The sequence below is a fragment of the Pinus tabuliformis genome, chromosome 3_2, assembly GCF_031772625.1.
Source record: "Pinus tabuliformis cultivar Carrire ecotype Pingquan chromosome 3_2, CPIR1, whole genome shotgun sequence".
NCBI lineage: Eukaryota > Viridiplantae > Streptophyta > Pinopsida > Pinales > Pinaceae > Pinus > Pinus tabuliformis.
In genome coordinates, this window is record NC_142302.1 from 919,254,220 (window position 1) to 919,272,326 (window position 18,107).

The window sequence follows — 18,107 nt, forward strand, 5'->3', positions numbered from 1 at the left end:
TTATCATGGTTTTCAACAAAGGTGAAGATTTTGCGATGATTTTTTATTTTGGACTGTGGTTTTGGGGCAATGTAGGGATTCCTTTGTAGCCTTGGTTTCCCTCTTTCAATCTGCTTTCTGCTACAATCTCATCTGCTCCGTTTTGGGTAAGACTCCATGACCTTCCTCTTTATATGTGGAATCTTGTTACTTTGATCGCAGTCAAAAACCCCTTAGGTAGATTCTACTATTGAAGCGAAGACACAAGTCTATATTTGAAGCCCAGATATTCACATATTTGCCTGGATATGGATTTCAACAAAGGCTTTCCTACTGAAATTAATCTAACAAGTCCTGGTTACTTATGAGGTGCAAAAATTGGCTTACAAAAACATTTCTTTTCATTGTAGAGCTTGCTATGAGATTGGGCATTTACTCAAAAACTGCCCAAAGCTAGGAAACGTAAAACAAAGAAAATCAATTGAAAGTCAAAATGGTGGGAGGGTGCTAATTTTGACCATTACTCAATTACAAAGGACAGTCCCCCTTCAATCCTTCGTAATGATGCCAATTTGCAGAAGGACATAAACCCTTCAAAGCATAAGTTTCATTGCCCCAAAGACTAAGGAATTTCAATAGTAAAATAGGTCAGGAAAGGCAACAATATGGAGGACTTTGAATCCACAGTAAAAGATAATAATACAAATGTTCCATGATAGAAACCTCTTGGAAAAAATACTATTATGGCTGATCAGAACATGGGAAATATTATTGCTACAATCTTTAAACCATCTGGGTATGTTTTTCTAAAATCCATAAATGAAAAGATGCACTCTTGGGCTAATCAGATAGAAGAGGAATCTCCTTCTTTGGGTCAAATAAATGAAGTTGACAGTAGAGGTTCCGTAAAGAACCGTGGTATGCTAGGTCCTGCAAAATCTTGGGTTGGACCTAAGTGGGAAAAAAAAAGGGTAACTCTCCAAAGGATATCAAGAAGTCATATAAAGCTAAAAAAAATTAAGTTGAGAATGAATTATAAGTATATCTAGATTTTAAGAGTCTTTTATTGTTTTTTAGTTGGAATGAGAACAAATCCCATGTATGGGTTTTGAGTTGATCTTGAGTCTTCTAACTCAAACCCTCAAGAAACTTTGGTCTATTTTGTTCTCAAAAGAATTATAATGATTTTAGGCATAATCCCATCTTTATTAATATAATCTCTTTACTTTTCTTTATAATAATAATAATAATAATAATAATAATAAAAAACTGAAACTTTCCAAATAACAAAAAAAAAAAAAAAATATGGTTAAAAAAGCAAGTGAGAACAAGTAAAAATTATTTTTTATTATTATTTTTCTAAAAAACATAATCCGTTATTTTATTTTATTTTATAATATAATTTTTAATAAAATTAAATATATAAACAAATTTAATACTTTACCTAACTATCTATATATATAGATATATTTTAAAATAATAATTTTACCCATTTCTAACTAAATTTCCGATAAAATTAAAAATTAAAATATAAAAATCATTTAATTAAACTACTACATGTTAAAAAGTAACAATCATATCAAAGTTTCTTATCATTGTATTTGAGTGTGTAGAGTAACCGAGAAGTAAGCAATGTGTATGGAAGCTTTATCTAATCCATTTCTTTCTGCAATTTTCTTGATATATGTAACTATGGAGCAGTGTTTTAGTGTTTTCTTGAGAGATATCAAAAACTTTGACTTGGGTTGTAAGATATTTAAGATGTAAAGATCAATGAAATATAAAAAAAGAAGTTTTCGGTTAATTTTTTTTAGATAAATTTGATTTACTTATATTTATAGTTATAAATGTTATTTTGAAGTACATACGGTTATTTTTATTATTTTAATGATAATTATGTATTTAGTAAATATTATTTAAGTTGAAATATTTAGTTGGAAATTTCTAGAAGATAATGGTTATATCATTCATCATTAAGGACCAAAAATATGAGTAAATGTGTGGTAAAGAACCATTTTAAATTATTTTTTATTCATTAAATATTTTTAAATTAAATAAAATGAAATAGACTAATAAATCAAACCCAAAAGTGATGGGACTAGTCCAACACTTTTATAACTGTTATAGGGGAATGATTTTTGTAATGTTTGTTTGATTGATTAAATCATTTGGTAGTGAAGACATGTGTACGAAAAGCAATTTGGATATTTTGGATTTTGGTGTATGTGGCATTCAATTAAGTAATAATGGAGAGTACTTACCTTGGGGTTTGCATTTCCCGCTCATCCCTATGTTCATTTCCTTTGTTCGTTGGCCTTTTCGGTCATTTGTTGTTGTTTGTCGAGGGTTTACTCCTCAGTGTTCTACAAGGTTTCATGGGCAGCTATGCTGCAAGTCCTGGGTGCATTTTCTGGTTGCTCGTTGCTGTGACTATATTGATCTTTAATCCTTGGTGCATAGACAATTGTGGCTCATCTTGTGGTTGCCTCGGCAGGTAACCTCTATCGGGTTTCAGTTTCCTTCTGTCGTGGTTTTACAGGTTACCGTATGTTAGCTCATGCACTGATATTTTCCATTCTGGTTGGAAACTTAATGTCTGCTTGTTTCCAGGTTCGGCTTGATGGCTTCCTTCCGTTTTCGGCTTAACGCACAGGTAATTTCTCTTTATCTGCCTAAAATGATAAGTTTCCTTCCACAGTTCTTGACTTGAATTTTCTCCTTGTTCTCCACAGTTAGTCGGCACTGTTGATGGAACTCATGTCTCTAGCTTCACTGCGAACCCTCAGGTATCTGTTTGCAATTTCAACGGTTTAGTTTTCCTTCCCAGCTCTATACTTCCACTTCTATTGCAATGTATCAGCTAACACGTGTGTATTCTTGGTTGTGCAGGTCTTAAGGGTTTGTTGTTGGAGGGTTTGGTAATACACGAATTGGATTTGCCCAGTAGGCTCTGCCCCTTCTAACTTCCTTTCGTTCTTCGTTTTGGTCTTTTTAACTCTGTCTTCGAGTTGGAGTGTTGGTCAAATGGCTCACTGTGAGTGATGCTCTGTTGCGTTGGAACTCTAGCTCCCAACTGTGTATTTATTGCAGTCTTTTGTTTGTAATTGCAACTCCTTTCTAAACCCTCACCTAGGGTTTATCGTTCAGGTTTTATGTATCTACGCTGTGTATGAATGTTATGGTTGAAACCCTCGCCTAGGGTTCATGGCTCATGGGTTGAGTGCTCATGGCTTTGGTTTTATAGTTCTGTCATGTAAATATAAGATGCTGGACTTTGCAATATTGGAAAGAAATTCTTCCTGGAAATGTAACAATGTTGGATTTGTTTTACCTGATTTACATGTGCTCTTTATTTGCTCGAAATTTCGTAGCCAGAACTGTTGTGATGCGCCTTCAGTTTTCTTGCTATATCATGTATAGCTCTATATGAACCCTATAAATATGTTGCAATTTTATAAGGCTGTCAATTGAAATGTATTGTGGAAACTGTCGCTTGTCCTTTAAGTGTTGGCCTGTATGAAATCCTGGTTTATTTCCGTTATTTTCTTTGAACAAATTACAAAATCTCATACTGTGTCTGCTCTTTCGTCTCGCTATGTACACTGGTTCTTTCTCTCCAGAAATGTAAAGAAGTATTTGTTTTCAAGAATCTGTATACGGTTAGTTGTGTGTTCAAATAGTCATAAATCGAAAAACATAATAAATTACAGTAAGCATACAGATGGACAGAAATTTGATTTCTCTGTTGTTATTTCTTATTTGAGTGCGAGAGGAATTGAACTGAACCCCTACATGATTTTTTCATGTTACATTTATAGCTTCTTTGTTCTAGTTAATGAAACTGTACAGTTGCTTTTTCAGTTATAGACTTTTATAGTTATTTGGTTACTAGTCATTCGTTCCATCTTATGACAAGATTTTCTCTTCAGATACATTTGTATTTTTCCTTTTAAAATAAAAGGATAATCATGACTTGTTAACAACAGACAAACACATAACCCTAACTATTCAACTACCCTTAACTAAGTAAAAGAAAATAAAAGTAAAAGTCCTACCTACTTTTCTGTCAACCAACATAAAGACTAATAAAAATAAATTCAACATTTCTTTGACCTGGCAGAGACCAACACCCGGTCATGGTGCCTGAGTTGGATGCTCCTGCATCAAGCTCCGGGCAAAAGAAAATAATGACTCTGGTCCATGAGCTCCTCAACTGAAGAACCTGCCTGCTCAATCTACCTGGCATCACGCCACGAACTGTCCTCAATAGGATGGTTCTTCCACTTGACTAGGTATTGCAGATACTCCTTCTGCCGAGTTCGTTTGGCCACCTGAGTGTCGAGAATGCACTAGATCTCGGGAGGCTGAACGTAAGGCATCTGTCTCATCTAAGCTTCTCCTCCATCCCGGGTATTCTGTGTAGGCTGTGTGGTTCCATCTTCTTCCTTCTCCTCTGGGTCAGTCGTGTAGGGAAACAGGTCTGCTACATTAAAGGTAGGTGAAATGCCTATTCCGAGTGGCAACTATATCTCATAGGCATTTTCTGAAAATTTCTGAAGGACTTTGCAGGGTCCTATCTTCTTATATTTTAATTTATTATACGTACCCTTAGGGAAGCGTTCCTTGCGCAAATGCACGAGGACTTCGTCTCCCACATTAAATTTTATTTCCCTTCTCCTCAAATCTCCTCGTTGTTTATATTTTAGACCACTGTCCTATAATTTGATTTTCACCTGTTCATGCAAATCCCTCATCGTGTTAGTGAAATCTTCAACATCTGCGCTTCACCTTTCTTGTAGTCCAAGATCCCGCAGTTCATGCACTCCACGAGGATGCATGCCAAATAGGATTTGAAAAGGGATGGAGCTTGTGCTGCGGTTAGGTGAATCGTTATAAGTGAATTTTGCTTGTGCCAACACTCGATCCCACATCCGTGAATTCTCTCCAACCAAACTCTGTAGCAGATTCCCTAAACTCCTGTTTACAACTTTTGTTTGTCTGTCCGTTTGCAGATGATAAGAAGAACTGTAACTCAACTGTGTATCCATTTTCTTCCACAGGATATGCCAAAAGTGTCATGTAAACTTCACATCCCTATCTGACAGAATAGACTTAGGAAATCCATGTAACCTGACAATCTCTGTGAAAATCAAGTAGGCCACGTGAGTGGCATCACTAGTTTTCCTGCAAGGGATGAAATGCGCCATTTTCGAGAATCTGTCCAATACTACCATCACCGAGTCGTAACCTCTCTGTGTCTTAGGTAGACCTAAGATGAAGACCAAGCTGACTGAATCCCACGGTCTTCCTGGAACAGGTAATGGTGTGTAAAGTCTCGTGTTTTGACTGTGACCCTTTGCCAACTGGCACACTTTGCATGTGGACACAAATCGTTGCACATCCCTCTGTATCTTTGGCCAAAAGTAGAAACGACTGAGCTGCTCAAGTGTTTTGTCCATGCCAAAATGGCCGGCCAGACCTCCACTATGCTTCTCCCGAACAATATTCTTCCTCATCGACCAGTCAGGTATGCATAGCTATCCTCCCTTAAACAACAGTTTCTCCTGTAAGTTGTAGTCCAACCATGGATTGTTATCTCTCACCAAGGGATTCTGACATGCCTCATATGCTTCCTTGAAATCTATATCAGTCTGGTATAAGCATTTTAAGTGTTCAAAACCCAGCACTTGCACAGTACTTTCTTGCAGAATTAAAGCTCTCCTACTTAGTGCATCCACCACCTTGTTGGCTTGTCCACTAATATGATTCAATACGAAGTTTAAAATCTGAAAATACTCCACCCATTTGGCATGTTTGTGGTTCAACTTTTTGTGTTGCATTACATACTGTAGTGCAGAATTAACTGAGAATAGCACAAATTCATTTCCCAACAGATAATGCCTCCAGTGTTTTAGTGCCTGTATAACAGCATATAACTCTTTATCATACGATGAGTATTATTGTCGACTTTCATTCAACTTCTCACTGAAAAATGCTACAAGCTTATCCTCCTGACTGAGTACAGCTCCAATTGCTGTCCCGCTAGCATCACAGCGAACCTGAAATAACTTCTTGAAATCTGGCAATCTCAGGATCGGCCTCTCAATGATCTTTATCTTTAACAACTGGAAACTTCTTTATGTTGCATCTGTCCATCGAAAAGGCTGACTCGCCTTTTTAATGGTGTCCAACATTGGTCCACAAATTTCGGTAAAATTGCTTATGAATTTCCTGTAAAAACTCGCTAGTCCATGAAAGCTACGTACCTCGAATAAATTTTTCGGAAATGGCCAATTAACTATCACCACCACCTTCTTTGGATCCATGTTCATTTCATTTTCTACTATTACAAAGCCCAAATATACCAATTCCTTCTGCAGAAAAGTACATTTCTTCAAGTTTATTAGCAGTTTATTCTGCTGTAATTTTTCCAACACCTTCCGTACATGTTGAAGGTGCTCTTCCCTTGTCCTTCTGAAAATTAGTACGTCGTCCAGGTATACAATCACAAATTTCGCGATGTACTCCTTCAGCATCTCATTCATCAACTTCATAAATGTACTGGGCGCATTGCTCAGTCCAAAAGGCATGACCAGCCATTCGTACAGCCCCTCATTCGTCTTAAAGGCTATCCTCCATTCGCCCCCCTCTCGTATCCGAATCTAATGGTACCCACTCTTCAAGTCTATCTTAGAGAAATACGTTGCCCTGCTTAAACAATCCATCATGTCATCCATCCATGGTAGTGGAAACCTATACCGGATGGTGATCTTGTTGATGGCCCTTGAGTCGGTGCACATCCACCACTCTCCTCCCTTGTTGGGGGCGAGAACCGTTGGGACTGTACAAGGGCTCAAACTTTCTCTTATCAATCCCTTGTCTAATAAATCTTGCACCTGCTTTCTAATTTCTTCATTGTCCTTGGGGCTCATTTGGTACGTCGCTTTGTTCGGCAAACTGGCTCCGGGTATGAAGCCAATATGATGACTTATGCTTCTTTTGGGGGGTAATTTATCTGGCAAGTCATCTACCACTATATCTGTAAACTCCTGCAACGTCTGCTGGATTTCCATAGGTAAATCTGATACCTCCGTATGCAACAACACTGTCCTTGCTTTCTTTACAACTGCATAACCCATCTCACTTTCCTCAACTTGTTTCAGAAACTGTTTTCCACTAACCAACAATTCCCTTGGCTTACTTGTCCCTACTGTCCCTTCTTCCTTGATGGGCACAAGCGTATGCTTGATTCCATCCTTAACAAATTTATAATAGTTCATCAATCCATCGTGTACCACTTTCCTATCATACTACCAAGGCCTGCCCAGCAGTATGTGACATACATCCATTGGCATGATGTCACAAATGACTTTGTCCTTATATCTGCCTATTTGAAACTCCACCTCGCACTATTCATCCACCAGGAACTGATGGCCTTTTTGCAGCCATGAAAATCTTTAAGGGTTGGGATGTTTCAAACGCTTCAACTCCAACTTTTCTACCATCTCCGTGGACACTAAATTATCAGTACTACCACTATCAATAATTAACTTACAACACTTACCTCGTGACTTAAAAATTGTTCTAAACAAAGCCTTCCATTGTGTCTGGTCGGTGATCTCTTTGACTGGTTTTAACAATACCTTGTGCAACACTAGGGCTTCCCCTGTCTCTGGAGCATTTTCTGCTTCTTGGGGAGGTGTTGCTGCAAGCCTTCCATTGTGTCTGGTCGGTGATCTCTTTGACTGGTTTTAACAATACCTTGTGCAACACTAGGGCTTCCCCTGTCTCTGGAGCATTTTCTGCTTCTTGGGGAGGTGTTGCTGCTTCTTCCGCTTGTGCAACATATGCACCCTGTTGTCCAGCTTGTTCTGTCTCTAGACATTCAAACGATCTGTGTCCCCATTTATGACACCTATAACATTGGTAACCAGCCCCTCTTCCTCAGCCATTTCCTCTGCCCCGCTGGGATGACCTACCGCCTCTCGCATTATCACCTCTGTACGTTGATCCAGAAGCTCTGGAACTGCTACCTTCCTCATTATTACTAGCAGTCCTCCCTCTACCATATGACTGGCCTTTTCCCCTGCCGACTCCTCGTCCTCTTCGAGCATTCTGCCTTCTAGTAATTTTTTCGTCAGCTTTCATCGCACTCTGATACGCTTCTTTAGTGTTCTTTGGAGATAAAATATTGGTTTCGTCCAAAATTTCTAATCTTAACCCATTCACATACCTGGCTGTTCTTTCCACAGTATCCTCTGTATATCTGACTGACAAATTCACTCGATAGAACTCCTCTGTATACTCCCTTACCGTCAATCCTTTCTGTTTCAGATTCTACACCTGCGTGTGCAGTGCAATCTGATAGTCCTTCGGCAGAAATTTGCCCTTTAACTTGGCCACCATCCTTGACCAGTTTTAATCGGCAACTTGTTCAATCTTTTCCTCTTGTTCTAGACACTATCCCACCATAGGGTTGCGTGTCCCTTCAATTTCGTTGCAGCGAACCTAACTCTGCATTCTTCGCTGATTTCCTCGCACTCAAAATGCTTATCCATCTCACTGATCCAATCCAATAAAACCTTGATAGGTAGATTGTTGTCATAGGTTGGGAGTTCTGGCTTGGATTTACTGCTTGCTACTAAAATTGATCTCAACAATCTCACTTCTAGGCTCTCACCTTCTGGTCCATTTACTGCTGCTTCAGTTTCCTCTTCACTCTCATCACCTATCTCTGGGTCTCTTCTTCTCCCTGCCTCCATTGCCTCCAAACGGGCAGCAAGAATTCGAATCTCCTCTCTCAATGCTTCCTCTGCCAACCTTCGAGCACCTCTACACGACCTCGCCTTCCTACTTCCATATCTTCAATCAATTTCACCTGCTCTGATACCACTTTTATGGGACCAGCCCAACACTTTTATAACGATCGTAGGGGAATGATTTTTGTAATGTTTGTCTGATTGATTAAATCATTTGGTTGTGACGACACGTGTATGAAAAGCAATTCGGATATTTTGGATTTTGGTGTATGTGGCATTCAATTAAGTAATAATGGAGAGTACTTACCTTGGGGTTTGCATTTCCCGCTCTTCCCTATGCTCATTCCCTTTGTTCGTTGGCCTTTTCGGTCATTTTCTGTTGTCCGTCAAGGGTTTACTCCTCAGTGTTCTACAAGGTTTCATGGGTAGCTATGCTGCAAGTCCTCGGTGCGTTTTCTGGTTGCTCGTTGTTGTGACTGTATTGATCTTTAATCCTTGGTGCATAGACGTTGTGGTTCATCTTGTGGTTGCCAGGGTAAGTAACCTCTATCGGGTTTCGGTTTCCTTCTGCCATGGTTCTACAGGTCACTGTATGTTAGTTCATGCACTGATATTTTCCATTCTGGTTGGCAACTTAATGTCTGCTCGTTTCCAGGTTCGACTCGATGGCTTCCTTCCATCTTCGGCTTAACACACAGGTAATTTCTCTTTCTTTGCTTCAACTGATAATTTTCCTTCCACAGTTCCTGACCTGGATTTTCTCCTTGTTCTCCACAGTCAGTCAGCATTGTTGATGGAATGCCTGTCTCTGGCCTCACTGCGAACCCTCAGGTATCTGTTTGCAATTTCAAGGGTTTAGTTCTCCTTCCCATCTCTATCCTTCCACTTCTGTTGCAATGTATCAGCTAACACCTGTGTATTCTTGGCTGTGCAGGTGTTAACGGTTTGCCGTTGGAGGGTTTGGTAATACACGTCTCAGTTTTTTCCGGTAGGCTCTACCCCTTCTAACTTCCTTTAGTTCTTTGTTTCGGTCTTTTTAACTCCATCTTCGAGTTGGAGTGCTGGTCAAATGGCTCACTGTGAGCGATGCTCTGTTGCGTCAGAATTCTGGCTCCCACTATATATTTATTGCAGTCTTCTATTTGTAATTACAACTTCTTTCTAAACCCTCACCTAGGATTTATCGTTCAGGGTTTATGTATCTATGTTATGTATGAATGTTATGGTTGAAACCCTCGCCTAGGGTTCATGGCTCATGGGTTGAGTGCTCACGGCTTTGGTTTTACAGTTCTGTCATGTGAATATAAGACGCTGGACTTTGCAATATTGGAAAGAAATTCTTCCGTGAAATGTAACAATGTTGGATTTGTTTTACCTGATTTACATGCGCTGTTTGTTTGCTCGGAATTTCATAGCCAGAACTGTTGTTATGCGCCTTCAGTTTGATTTCTATATGATGGATAGCTCTATACGAACCCTCTAACTATGCTGCAATTTTATAAGGCTGTCAATTGAAATGTATTGTGGAAACTGTCGCTCAGCCTGTAGGTGTTGGCTTGTATGAAATCCTAGTTTATTTCCATTATTTGCTTTGAACGAATTACAAAATCTCATACTGTGTCTGCTCTTTAGTCTCGCTGTGTACACTGGTTCTTTCTCTCCAGAAACGTAAAGAAGTATTTGTTTTCAAGAATCTATATACGGTTAGTTGTGTGTTCAAAAAGTCATAAATTGAAAAACATAATAAATTACAGTGGCATACACATGGAAAAAACTTTGATTTCTCTGTTATTTCTTATTTGAGTGCGAGAGGTATTGAACTGAACCCCTACATGATTTTGTCCTATTACATTTATAGCTTCTCTGTTCTAGTTAATGAAACTGTACAGTTGCTTTTTCAGTTACAGATTTTTACAGTTATTTGGTTACTAGTCATTCGTTCCATCTTATGACAAGATTTTCTCTTTAGATACATTTGTCTTTTTCCTTTTAAAATAAAAGGATAATCATGACTTGTTAACAACAGACAAACACATAACCCTAACTATTCAACTACCCTTAACTAAGTAAAAGAAAATAAAAGTAAAAGTCTTACTTTTCTGTCAACCAACATAAAGACTAATAAAAGTAAATTCAACTTTTCTTTGACATGGCAGAGACCGACACTCAGTGTGCCTGAGTTGGATGCTCCTGCATCGAAAAGTACCTTTCAAACATAATGACTATCATTTATTTATAACAAAGATTATTATAAATGACCTTACTCTATATATCCACAACAATGCAATTACATATTTAAAATCTTGAAATTATATAAATAAGCTTAAATTAATGTCTTCAAATATCATTAGTTTTTAAACCCCAAAAATATAAATGTTTAACTTTTATTAAAATGGATAATTTGATTATTTAGGATAAGACATATTCAAAAAGAAGAGATTGACAAGTCCTTGGGTATTCACGTGATTGGAAGTTTAGTCTATTAAACATGTTTCACTAGTGAAACTTAAAAATAAATAAATTAAATTATAAATTTTTCTTATTTTATTCTAAAAGATTATATTCTTTATTTTAAATATAATTTTAAAAAATAAAACAGAAAAAAAAATAATAATAAAAATGAAACAATGTCCCATTTAATTTTATTTTAAATATAATTTTAAAAAATAAAACAGAAAAAAAAAATAATAATAAAAATGAAACAATGTCCCATTTAGTTTTATTGATGTTCAACTGTGTTAAAAACATCTAATATTTTTCTTAATTTAAACTTTATATTTTTCATAAAATTTAATAATATTTCTTTATTTTTAAATATAATTTTAGTTTTAATATATAAAATAAAATCAATTATTTAAATTAACATAAGTATCATATAATTTATTTGGTCATAAAATAACTTTATAAAATAAAATATAATTTAAAAATTATTTATTTTTCATTTAAAAAAACAATTTTCATTATTTTGAGTTTTATATTTTTCACCGTCTTTATTTTCATATAGTTTTAAGTGTAACTTAAAACTACTTAAACCCAGGAAATGAAATGTTAAAATTTCCATCAAAATTAATGATTAGGAAATGAAATATCAAATTTACCATTAAAACTAATAATAAGTTTCTCAGATCTGTGAAGGATCCTATCGACCCCAAGGATATGAAAGGGGTTTATATTATTCCCTGTTCTTGTGGGACCCCCTATATTGGTGAGACTGGTCGCTCCATTAATCAGAGGATTAGTGAACACGCAGCTGATCTTGATGCTAGTGTGATTGCTAAAGTGTCCGAGTTCCATCACCGAAATTTTAGGGAGGCACTTGAGATTGAGAAAAGACCGAACAATCTCAATAGAGAGAATGGTTGGAGGATCAGTAGCTGCTGGGTCCCAGCCCTCTCCTCCTAGTCACCCCCCTCCCCTCCTTCCCTTTTTTTTTTTTGTGTTTCTTGGGGCCTTTGTTCCTTGAAGTTCTTATTGTTGCTCTTTTTATGCTAATAACTTTATGGGAATTAGCTTGCAATTTTTCTTTGATTATTTTAACCTTTAATTTTAAATATTAACATTTTCTTTCTAACCCTTAAATTACTCTAATTTTTAACCAACTTTTATAGATTAATTTTGAATTAAAATTAATTTTTAATTGATTTATCCTAATATATTTTTAGAATTGTCCCTTAATCTTACATATTAATTAATTTATATAACTCGCTTTTTTATTACCCTAATGTTTATGACTTTTATTACTAACTACTCTAATATTTAGATTTCATAACTTGGATTAGTTGAACTTTTATAAACAACTATTATTTAATATTAATTTAGTTTATAATTAATTTAATATTTATTTATTAATGTATGGAACAACCCCTTTGACTTATATTTGAATTTAGTAATTAGGTACTTTTATATATTTAATAATTTTTATAACTAACTAACTATTGATAAATATTAGGTTTGGTTATAATTTATTTTTAATATATATTTATAATTAAAGGTGGTTAAAAATGGTCCATTTAACTAACCAAGGTTCATTTTTTAATTAAATAATGGTTAATCCGGTCCTAACTAATCAGTCAAATCTAGTCGTTGTCAATATAGGCGATTTTAGCCTTCTGTTCTATTTATTTAACATGCAATGCCTGATCTACTCATTCAGTGACGATCAACCACACTAGTTGGTTCGAAAAATGTCGACAAATAAAATTTCTTGTGATGTATCCCGAAAAATGTCTCATAAAATAAAATATTAATTTTAAAAAGAAAGAAAATATTAATTTTTTCATGAAAATTAGTAAAAAGAAAAATATATTATTTTTTAATAAAAATAATTGTTTTTATAAAACATTTAGTTATGTTGAACTGTATATATTAAATTACAAAATCTCATACTGTGTTTGCTCTTTAGTCTCGCTATGTACACTGGTTCTTTCTCTCTGGAAATGTAAAGAAGTATTTGTTTTCAAGAATCTGTATACGGTTAGTTGTGTGTTCAAATAGTCATAAATCGAAAAACATAATAAATTACAGTAAGCATACAGATGGATAGAAATTTGATTTCTCTGTTTTTATTTCTTATTTGAGTGTGAGAGGTATTGAACTGAACCCCTCCATGATTTTGTCATGTTACATTTATAGCTTCTCTGTTCCAGTTAATGAAACTGTACAGTTGCTTTTCAGTTACAGACTTTTACAGTTATTTGGTTACTAGTCATTCGTTCCATATTATGACAAGATTTTCTCTTCAGATACATTTGTCTTTTTCCTTTTAAAATAAAAGGATAATCATGACTTGTTAACAACAGACAAACACATAACCCTAACTATTCAACTACCCTTAACTAAGTAAAAGAAAATAAAAGTAAAAGTCCTACCTACTTTTCTGTCAACCAACATAAAGACTAATAAAAAAAAATTCAACGTTTCTTTGACCTGGCAAAGACCAACACCCGGTCATGGTGCCTGAGTTGGATGCTCCTGCATCAAGCTCCTGGGCAAAAGAAAATCATGACTCTGGTCCATGAGCTCCTCAACTGAAGAACCTGTCTACTCAATCTACCTGGCATCAAGCCACAAACTGTCCTCAATAGGATGGTTCTTCCACTTGACCAGGTATTGCAGATACTCCTTCCGCCGAGTTCGTTTGGCCACCTGAGTGTTGAGAATGCACTAGATCTCAGGAGGTTGAACATAAGGCATCTATCTCATCTAAGCTTCTCCTCCGTCCCGGGTATTCTGTGTAGGCTGCGTGGTTCCATCTTCTTCCTTCTCCTCTGGGTCAGCCATGTAGGGAAACAGGTCTGCTACATTAAAGATAGGTGAAATATATATTCCGAGTGGCAACTGTATGTCATAGGCATTTTCTAAAAATTTCTGAAGGACTTTGCAGGGTCCTATCTTCTTATATTTTAATTTATTGTACATACCCTTAGGGAAGCGTTCCTTGCGCAAATGCACGAGGACTTCATCTCCCACATTAAATTGTACTTCGCTTCTCCTCAAATCTCCTCGTTGTTTATATTTTAGACCACTGTCCTGTAATTTGATTTTCACCTGTTCATGCAAATCCCTCATCGCGTTAGTGAAATCTTCTCGATCTGCGCTTCGCCTTTCTTGTAGTCCAAGATCCCGCAGTTCATGCACTCCACGAGGATGCATGCCATATAGGATTTGAAAAGGGCTGGAGCTTGTGCTGCGGTTAGGTGAATCGTTATAAGTGAATTCTGCTTGTGCCAACACTCAATCCCACATCCGTGAATTCTCTCCAACCAAACTCTGTAGCAGATTCCCTAAACTCCTGTTTACAACTTCTGTTTGTCCATTCGTTTGCAGATGATAACAAGAACTGTAACTCAACTGTGTATCCATTTTCTTCCACTGGATACACAAAAAGTGTCTTGTAAACTTCACATCCCTGTCTGACAGAATAGACTTAGGAAACCCATGTAACCTGACAATCTCTGTGAAAATCAAGTAGGCCACATGAGTGGCATCACTAGTTTTCCTGTAAGGGACGAAATGCGCCATTTTTGAGAATCTGTCCACTACTACCATCACCGAGTCGTAACCTCTCTGTGTCTTAGGTAGACCTAAGATGAAGTCCAAGCTGACTGAATCCCACGGTCTGCCTGGAACAGGTAATGGTGTGTACAGTCCCGTGTTTTGACTGTGACCTTTTGCCAACTGGCACACTTTGCATGTGGCCACAAATCGCTGCACATCCCTCCGTATCTTTGGCCAAAAGTAGAAATGACTGAGCTGCTCAAGTGTCTTATCCATGCCGAAATGCCCGACCAGACCTCCACTATGCTTCTCTCGAACAATATTCTTCCTCATCGAGCAGTCAGGTATGCATAGCTATCCTCCCTTAAACAACAGTTTCTTCTGTAAGTTATAGTCCAACCATGGACTGTTATCTCTCACTAAGGGATTCTGACATGCCTCATATGCTTCCTTGAAATCTGTATCAGTCTGGTATAAGCATTTTAAGTGTTCAAAACCCAACACTTGCACAGTACTTTCTTGCAGAATTAAAGCTCTCCTACTTAGTGCATCCACCACCTTGTTGGCTTGTCCACTAATATGATTCAATACGAAGTTTAAAATCTGAAAATACTCCACCCATTTGGCATGTTTGTGGTTCAACTTTTTGTGTTGCATTACATACTGTAGTGCAGAATTAACTGAGAATAGCACAAATTCATTTCCCAACAGATAATGCCTCTAGTGTTTTAGTGCCTGTATAACAACATATAACTCTTTATCATACGATGAGTATTATTGTCGACTTTCATTCAAGTTCTCACTGAAAAATGCTACAAGCTTATCCTCCTGACTGAGTACAGCTCCAATTGCTGTCCCGCTAGCATCACAGCGAACCTGAAATAACTTCTTGAAATCTGGCAATCTCAGGATCGGCCTCTCAATGATCTTTATCTTTAACAACTGGAAACTTCTTTATGTTGCATCTGTCCATCGAAAATGCTGACTCGCCTTTTTAATGGTGTCCAACATTGGTCCACAAATTTCGGTAAAATTGCTTATGAATTTCCTGTAAAAACTCGCTAGTCCATGAAAGCTACGTACCTCGAATAAATTTTTCGGAGATGGCCAATTAACTATCACCGCCACCTTCTCCGGATCCATGTTCAGTTCATTTTCTACTATTACAAAGCCCAAATATACCAATTCCTTCTGCAGAAAAGTACATTTCTTCAAGTTTATTAGCAATTTACTCTGCTGTAATTTTTCCAGCACCTTCCGTACATGTTGAAGGTGCTCTTCCCTTGTCCTGCTGAAAATTAGTATGTCGTACAGGTATACAATCACAAATTTCCCGATGTACTCCTTTAGCATCTCATTCATCAACTTCATAAATGTACTGGGTGCATTGCTTAGTCCAAAAGGCATGACCAACCATTCGTACAACCCCTCATTCGTCTTAAAGGCTATCTTCCATTCGTCCCCCTCTCGTATCCAAATCTGATGGTACCCGCTCTTCAATTCTATCTTAGAGAAATACACTGCCCTGCTTAAACAATCCATCATGTCATCCATCCATGGTAGTGGAAACCTATACCGGATGGTGATCTTGTTGATGGCCCTTGAGTCGGTGCAGTTCCGCCACTCTCCTCCCTTCTTGGGGGCGAGAACCGTTGGGACTGTACAAGGGCTCAAACTTTCTCTTATCAATCCCTTGTCTAATAAATCTTACACCTGCTTTCTAATCTCTTCATTGTCCTTGGGGCTCTTTCGGTACGTCACGTTGTTCGGTAAACTGGCTCCGGGTATGAAGCCAATATGATGACTTATGCTTCTTTTGGGGGGTAATTTATCTAGCAAGTCATCTACCACTATATCTGTAAACTCCTGCAACGTCTTCTGGATTTCCATAGGTAAATCTGATACCTCCGTATGAAACAACACTGTCCTTGCTTTCTTTACAACTGCATAGCCCATCTCACTTTCCTCAACTTGTTTCAGAAGCTGTTTTCCACTAACCAACAATGCCCTTGGTTCACTTGTCCCTACTATCGCTTCTTCCTTGATGGGCACAAGCGTATGCTTGATTCCATCCTTAACAAATTTATAATAGTTCGTCAATCCATCGTGTACCACTTTCCTGTCATACTGCCAAGGCCTGCCCAGCAGTATGTGACATACATCCGTTGGCATGATGTCACAAATGACTTTGTCCTTATATCTGCCTGTTTGAAACTCCACCTCACACTGTTCATCCACCAGCAACTAATGGCCTTTTTGCAACCATGAAACTCTTTAAGGATTGGGATGTTTCAAACGCTTCAACTCCAACTTTTCTACCATCTCCGTGGACACTAAATTATCAGTACTACCGCTGTCAATAATTAACTTACAAAACTTACCTCATGACTTACAAACTGTTCTAAACAAAGCCTTCCATTGTGTCTGGTCGGTGATCTCTTTGACTGGTTTTAACAATAACTTGTGCAACACTAGGGCTTCCCCTGTCTCTGGAGCATTTTCTGCTTCTTGGGGAGGTGCCGCTGCTTCTTCCGCTTGTGCAACATATGCACCCTGTTGTCTAGCTTGTTCTGTCTCTAGACATTCAAACGATCTGTGTCCCCATTTATGACACCTATAACATTGGTAACTAGCCCCTCTTCCTCGGCCATATCCTCTGCCCCGCTGGGATGACCTACCGCCTCTCGCGTTATCACCTTTGTACGTTGATCCAGAAGCTCTGGAACTGCTACCTTCCTCATTATTACTAGCAGTCCGCCCTCTACCATATGACTGGCCTTTTCCCCTACCGGCTCCTCGTCCTCTCCAAGCATTATGCCTTCTAGTAATTTTTTAGTCAGCTTTCATCGCACTCTAATACGCTTCTTCAGTGTTCTTTGGAGATAAAATACTGGTTTCATCCAAAATTTCTAATCTTAACCCATTCACATACCTGGCTGTTCTTTCCGCAGTATCCTCTGTATATCCGGCTCAAAAATTCACTCGATAGAACTCCTCCGTATACTCCCTTACCGTCAATCCTTTCTGTTTCAGATTCTACACCTGCCTGTGCAGTGCAATCTGATAGTCCTTCGACAGAAATCTGCCCTTTAACTTGGCCACCATCCTTGACCAGGTTTTAATCGGCAACTTGTTCAATCTTTTCCTTTTGTTCTAGACACTATCCCACCATAGGGTTGCGTGTCCCTTCAATTTCGTTGCAGCGAACCTAACTCTGCATTCTTCGCTGATTTCCTCGCACTCAAAATGCTTATCTATCTCGCTGATCCAATCCAAAAAAACCTTGATAGACAGATTGTTGTAATAGGTTGGGAGTTCTGGCTTGGGTTTACTGCTTGCTACTAAAATAGATCTCAACAATCTCACTTCTAA